At 42.9% G+C, this 7,500-nt stretch overlaps 1 protein-coding gene across 3 annotated transcripts in view; it reads right to left on the bottom strand.

Annotated features, from left to right (window-relative positions):
* The window catches only part of LOC124007504 (coronin-6-like), a 43,795-nt gene extending 40,291 nt beyond the window's left edge, over nt 1–3,504 (bottom strand). Inside the window, exon 1 of one of the 3 annotated variants that reach the window (XM_046318132.1) lies at nt 3,255–3,504. The gene's annotated coding sequence lies outside the window, so the exon portion shown is untranslated. The remainder of the gene's footprint in view (nt 1–3,254) is intronic. The other 2 variants (XM_046318133.1, XM_046318130.1) reach the window with 2 other exon arrangements.
* Between the last annotated feature and the right edge of the window lie 3,996 nt (nt 3,505–7,500).

Below are 7,500 nucleotides of genomic sequence, written 5' to 3'. Positions count from 1 at the left end.
GAGTGTAGTAGAGTGTAATAGAGTGTATCAGAGCATAATAGAGTGTAATAGTGTAAATAGAGTGTAGTAGAGTGTAAACAGAGTGTAAATAGTGTAGTAGAGTGTAAATATAGTGTAATAGTGTAATAGAGTGTAATAGAGTATAATAGTGTAATAGAGTGTAAATAGAGTGTAATAGAGTATAATAGAGTGTAGTAGAGTGTAATAGAGTGTATCAGAGCGTAATATAGTATAATAGAGTATCAGAGCGTAATAGTGTAATAGAGTGTAATAGAGTGTAAATAGAGTGTAAATAGAGTGTAGTAGAGTGTATCAGAGCATAATAGAGTATAATAGAGGTAAATAGAGTGTAATAGAGTGTAATAGTGTAAATAGAGTGTAATAGTGTAATAGAGTGTAATAGTGTAATGAGTGTAATAGTGTAATAGAGTGTAATAGTGTAATAGAGTGTATCAGAGCATAATAGAGTAGAGGGTAAATAGAGTGTAATAGAGTGTAAATAGAGTGTAATAGTGTAATAGAGTGTCATAGTGTAATAGAGTGTAATACAGTGCAATAGAGTGTAATGCAGTGTAACAGAAAGACCTAGTCAGCTGACTGTATTCAACTGAAATGTGTCTTCCTCGTTTAACCCAACTGAATCTTCGGCACCCGGGGAACAGTGGGTTAACTGCCTTGCTCAGGGGCTGAACGACAGATTTTTACCTTGTCAGCTCTGGATTCGAACCAGCAACCTTTTGCTTACTAACCACTAGAGCTACCTTAGATGAGAGTACTTTATAGTGTTCTGCGCTTGTTGTTGGACACATTTCTGAATGAACTGATGCTGGTACACATAATGAGTACAGGAAATGTTAAATCCACAAAGATCCACTCTTAGTTACCAAACTCTATCACAACAAGTTCTCTTTAATAGACAAGCAAAGTTTGGAGTACGTCTTAAATCAAATCAAGTCTTCTGCATGTTTTACTGCGCATCTTCAGGGACATTTGTCTTCTTTATTGAACAGTTTATAACAGTATAATAAGGTAGGCCTACTCGTTAAACAGTTTATAACAGTATAATAAGGTAGGCCTACTCGTTAAACGGTTTATAACAGTATAATAAGGTAGGCCTACTCTTTATGAAACAGTTTATAACAGTATAATAAGGTAGGCCTACTCTTTATGAAACAGTTTATAACAGTATAATAAGGTAGGCCTACTCTTTATGAAACAGTTTATAACAGTATAATAAGGTAGGCCTACTCTTTTAAACAGTTTATAACAGTATAATAAGGTAGGTCTACTCGTTAAATGGTTTATAACAGTATAATAAGGTAGGCCTACTCTTTCAACAGTTTATAACAGTATAATAAGGTAGGCCTACTCTTTTAAACAGTTTATAACAGTATAATAAGGTAGGCCTACTCTTTATGAAACAGTTTATAACAGTATAATAAGGTAGGTCTACTCTTTAAACGGTTTATAACAGTATAATAAGGTAGGCCTACTCGTTAAACGGTTTATAACAGTATAATAAGGTAGGCCTACTCTTTATGAAACAGTTTATAACAGTATAATAAGGTAGGCCTACTCGTTAAACGGTTTATAACAGTATAATAAGGTAGGTCTACTCGTTAAATGGTTTATAACAGTATAATAAGGTAGGCCTACTCTTTATGAAACAGTTTATGACAGTATAATAAGGTAGGCCTACTCTTTCAACAGTTTATAACAGTATAATAAGGTAGGCCTATTCTTTATGAAACAGTTTATAACAGTATAATAAGGTAGGCCTACTCTTTAAACAGTTTATAACAGTATAATAAGGTAGGCCTACTCTTTATGAAACAGTTTATAACAGTATAATAAGGTAGGCCTACTCTTTATGAAACAGTTTATAACAGTATAAGGTAGGCCTACTCTTTAAACAGTTTATAACAGTATAATAAGGTAGGCCTACTCTTTAAACAGTTTATAACAGTATAATAAGGTAGGCCTACTCTTTAAACAGTTTATAACAGTATAATAAGGTAGGCCTACTCTTTATGAAACAGTTTATAACAGTATAATAAGGTAGGCCTACTCTTTATGAAACAGTTTATAACAGTATAATAAGGTAGGCCTACTCTTTATGAAACAGTTTATAACAGTATAATAAGGTAGGCCTACTCTTTATGAAACAGTTTATAACAGTATAATAAGGTAGGCCTACTCTTTATGAAACAGTTTATAACAGTATAATAAGGTAGGTCTACTCTTTAAACAGTTTATAACAGTAGGAATGCATAGATTTTCATTACTGCATGTTTGTTCATATCCCAGAAACCATTACATTTACATTCAATTGACATTGTTACCATCTAGGGAACGATCAACAATCAATGCATTCAACCACCTCCATTACAGTACAGACAAGGTGTCTGTCTGTCTGTCTGTCTGTCTGTCTGTCTGTCTGTCTGTCTGTCTGTCTGTCTGTCTGTCTGTCTGTCTGTCTGTCTGTCTGTCTGTCTGTCTGTCTGTCTGTCTGTCTGTCTGTCTGTCTGTCTGTCTGTCTGTCTGTCTGTCTGTCTGTCTGTCTGTCTGTCTGTCTGTCTGTCTGTCTGTCTGTCTGTCTGTCTGTCTGTCTGTCTGTCTGTCTGTCTGTCTGTCTGTCTGTCTGATAGGCCTTAGCTCTTATATTCTCTGCTCTGTTCTGGCATGGCTCTCCAGACAGAGCAAAAGAATGACATGGTCACTTTCCTAATATAGACATGCCAAACTGTCCGTTCCCACCCCCAGCTCTAACCCCAGCCCTACCCTTACCACTCTGGGGCTCTGGGGAGAGGGCCTAACCATCCCAAATAGGAAAATGAAACAGATCTCCCTGACCTGTCAATAACAAGAATATTGGCGACTACACGCACGCACACAATCCGTAAGCTCTTACGCGCAAGCACGCACACTCACACATCTGGAAACCTACCACAGTAGCCTAATATTGTTACCCCTATAAGGAAAGAAGGGGGGCAACCCCCCTCCCTCCCTCCCTCCCCTATGGCCCTGCACAACGTGCTCCATTTGGTTCAGCAGTCACAACTTAAAGCTCGACACTGTCCGCGGATAAAAAGTGCGCAGTCACATTGTCACAATCTATGACTTTCCCAGCATTACGCACACACTGGCAATGCGGTAAAAGAAGCTGTCGCAGCATTCAACTGCGGCGTCGACGGTTATTGACGTTATTAATTATAGTAGAACACCGCTGCTTTAGGTCAATTGAGGCAACTCACTCAGCTCGGTATTTGTTGGGTATTCCCACCGGTCGTTCGCCCTCCGAATTCTCCACTCCCCCTTCCCTTGGTAGTTTTCTGTTCTCGGTAACGCGCCGTGCTTATTGGAGTGTTTTCTCTGGTTCTCTGTGGTCCAGTTTTGTACACTTGGTGCGGTCTTGGCGGCGGGCGCGAGGTACAACTATGACGCGGCGAGACGAGCAAGAAGGGAGGGGGTCTGAAAGGAGGACCGAGAGAGAAGGAGCGGAGGGAGGGGATATGGGAAAGGGGTCAAAGGGGTCCCGTCTATTTTCGAAAGGCCCTGTCTGGCTATCTCTCGTATGCCTGGGACAGAGCTATAGGTTGAGCTGCGATCGCGCGCAGGAGTCAGGTGGTCACTGGCTAGGCTGTGCCACACAAGCGCGTGAAGAGGAAGAGGGGGTTACATTAAAACTTAGACGAACATCTGCCATGTTCGTAAACTATAGTCTACTTATAAACTGTCAGATATGCTATGGCCATGAATAAATTATTTAGACGATTAAAACATATTTTTTTTCCAAATGTGGGCCAATACACTTTGTTTTCCAAGACTGCTGTCAAAATTTGGCAGCCATTTCCTAAACTATCCAGTGTGAGACCTGGTAACAGGCCGACATAAATTCCGTGGGCTACTCCGCCAGTCAGTGGCACAACGGACCAACTGTCACTCCGTTACAAACTATCATCTGTCCAAGTTCGGTTTGACAGCTGCGCGCGGCTCCAGACCAGTGCGGAGCTGAGATGAACTGCATGCACCCAGACCTAATACCGATAGAGGGCGACAAACTCAGCACTGGCCGAGTGAAGTCTAGGAGGCCTGGTGAAGTCTATGGGCCAATGAAGACCGTAACACACAATTTGTTCACTTCTTCAATTCACAGTATTGGCCTTTGGAGGAATTTGACAAATAAAATGAAGATGCAAGACAACATGACAACAGGTCACACAACAGGACACACAACAGGTCACCCAACAGGTCACCCAACAGGTCACACAACAGGACACACAACAGGTCACCCAACAGGTCACCCAACAGGTCACCCAACAGGTCACCCAACAGGACACACAACAGGTCACCCAACAGGTCACCCAACAGGTCACCCAACAGGTCACACAACAGGACACACAACAGGTCACCCAACAGGTCACACAACAGGTCACCCAACAGGTCACCCAACAGATCACACAACAGGTCACACAACAGATCACACAACAGGTCACACAACAGGTCACACAACAGGTCACCCAACAGGTCACCCAACAGATCACACAACAGGTCACACAACAGATCACACAACAGGACACACAAGTGACAAGAAGAACTAAGCAGAGAACATTAGGAAGTAGAGTCTGATGGATACCTATTAATGCTTGCCTTTATGGCTATAGGCCAATAAGAATGACAGTGACATCAACATATGAGATGGGGGATCCTGGCGACATTATGGCAAAGGGAAAACCGACCACATCTTCTCCCCATTCTACTGGCCAAGATGGTGGACCTGCGTTTGCGGATTCTCGAATGCAATATTCTTTGCTTTTCTGAAACACGGCTCTCAGACACGATAGCCCTCATGGCTATCCAACTGGATGGGATTCTCCATTCACCGTGCGGACAGGACAGTGGAATCAGGGACATCGAGAGGGGGAAGTGTTTGCCTCTTCATCAACAACAACTGGTGTGCTGACTCAAAGTGTCGACCCATTGTTCACCTGTCTAGGAATATATGCTGATCAAATGTTGACCCTTCTACAACCCGAGGGAGTTGTCAGATCATATGGTGAATGTTGTATAATATGGTTACGGTTGAACCTTCTATTACCCGAGGGAGTTGTCAGATCATATGGTGAATGTTGTATAATATGGTTACGGTTGAACCTTCTATTACCAGAGGGAGTTGTCAGATCATATGGTGAATGTTGTATAATATGGTTACGGTTGAGGACAGGAACAACTAGACCCACTATGACCTCCACAGTCATCAAACAAGCAAAAGGACAATACATGGATGGGGACGAAGTGGAGCTGGTGAAAAGCTTTGAGTTCCTCTGATTACACATCGTTGATGATCTGGGGTGGTCCACCCACGCAGACAGTGTGGTAAGGAGGGCGCAACGGTGCCTCTTCGGCCTCGGGAGGCTGAGGGAATTTGCCTTGGCACCTGGAGCCCTCGCAAACTTTTGCAGATGCACAATTGAGAACATCCTGTCAGGCTGTGTCACCGCCTAGTGCATCAGTAGCGCCGGCTGAAACAGCAGTTGCTCTCCAGAGGATGATGCGGTTCGCCCAACTCATCAGCGGGGGCAAACTACCTGCCCTCAAGGACACCTACATCACCCGATGTCACAAGAAGAACAAAAAGATCATCAAGGACAAAAAGCACCCGAGCCACAGCCTGTTCACCCCGCTATCATCCAGAAGGAGAGGTCAGTACAGGTGCATCAAAGCTGGGACCGAGAGACTGAAAAACAGCTTCTATCTCAAGGCCAACAGACAGTTAAATAGCCATCACTAGGCGGCTTCCACCCGGTTACGTAAACCTGCCCCTTAGAGGCTGCTGCCCCATATACATAGACATGGAATCACTGGTCACTTTAATAATAGAACACTAGTCACTCTAATAATGTTTACATACTTATGCTTTACTCATCTCATATGTATATACTGTATTCTATTCTACTGTGTTTTAGTCTATGCCACTCTAACATTGCTCTTCCTAATATTTATATATTCTTTAATTCCATTATTAATATTTTAGGTTGTGTGTATTGTGTGTACAGTTGTGAATTGTTAGATATTACTGCACTGTTGGAGCTAGAAACACAAGTATTTCACTACACCCGCAATAACATCTGCTAAACATGTGTATGTGACAAAAACATTTTTATTTGATAGAAATAAGATGGAATCATATTTTACAGGCTCTGATGCCCACCACATGTGGCAGGGGCTACAGTCCACAACGGATTCCAATCAGGTCAACACCTGCAAGGCCGCAGGGGTCGACGGTATTCCAGGGCGCGTTCTCAGAGCATACGCAGAACAGCTAGCAGTCATACTCGCGGTCATTTCCAACCTCTCCTTGTCCCAGTCTGTAATCCCCACGTGTTTTAAGAGGACTGTTACGTACACCTCTAGGAAGAGGGAACGTAACACACTGCTACAACTCAACTCCCTGCGGAGTGAAAAAGGTATGAGACTGTAGGTGTGAGTAAGGATGACAAAAAGATGAGAATTGACCGTTTACTAGGGAATTTATTCTGTCACAGGGTAATTTTGGGGAAAAGGGGCTGGACGGAACCAAAGCAAAAGAAAGTAAATATCAAAGCCCCCTCTCATATCTTACCTGCCTACCCACTACTTACCTAACTAGCACCACCTGGTGCACTAACCAAAATACAGGGGGTGGTCTGGCCAGGTCTTACCTAGTGTGCATAGACAGAGTATATACTACGGGTATATGTATGCCCGCAGGCCTCTTGCCTGAGCACTCCCAAGGTGCCTTCCCCTTCCCCCCTAGGAACAAAAACAGAATACGAACGATCAATAATCAAAACAGTCCTTTGGACATAAACATTCCTCCTCAGGACCGCCACAAAATACTTCACAACAATTATACAAACCAACAATGAAACCACAGGACACACTCATATCTCTCTCCTAACAACAACCAACACAGGCTATCACTCTCTTCTCTCAGCAATCATCTGTCTTCTGAGCAACAGAACACTGGCTCATATAGCTGGAGGAGGAGTTGGTAATTGAAGACAGCTGTGTCCTCTGACGAGAGGGCGGGGTCAGCTCCAATTTACCATGGAGTCGACCAATCAGCTGCTTGGGGGATTCCATGAAGCCATCCTGAAACACACACATATAAATACACAAACCACAACACAGAAACTGGGGATCGTAAACAATGACCACCATCATTCCTGTTCCTAAGAACCAAAACTTCCTGCCACAATGACTACCGCCCTGTAGCACTTACATCTGTAATCCTGAAGTCCTTTGAGAGGCTGGTTATGGAACACATCAACTCCATCATCCCAGACCCACTCCAATTTGCATGCTGCTCCAACAGATCTGGACATGCGGCCCCCCCAAAGAAATGCCACCCCACACCATGACTGACCCACCGCCAAATCGGTGCATAATTTGCAAATAAATTCATTAAAAATTCTACAATGTGATTTTCTGGATTTTTTTCTCATTTTGTCTGTCATA

Source organism: Oncorhynchus gorbuscha, linkage group LG20, assembly GCF_021184085.1.
Source record: "Oncorhynchus gorbuscha isolate QuinsamMale2020 ecotype Even-year linkage group LG20, OgorEven_v1.0, whole genome shotgun sequence".
Classification (NCBI taxonomy): Eukaryota; Metazoa; Chordata; class Actinopteri; order Salmoniformes; family Salmonidae; genus Oncorhynchus; species Oncorhynchus gorbuscha.
The sequence above is the reverse complement of the archived record's forward strand: the minus strand, read 5'-3'. Positions and strand labels throughout refer to the sequence as shown.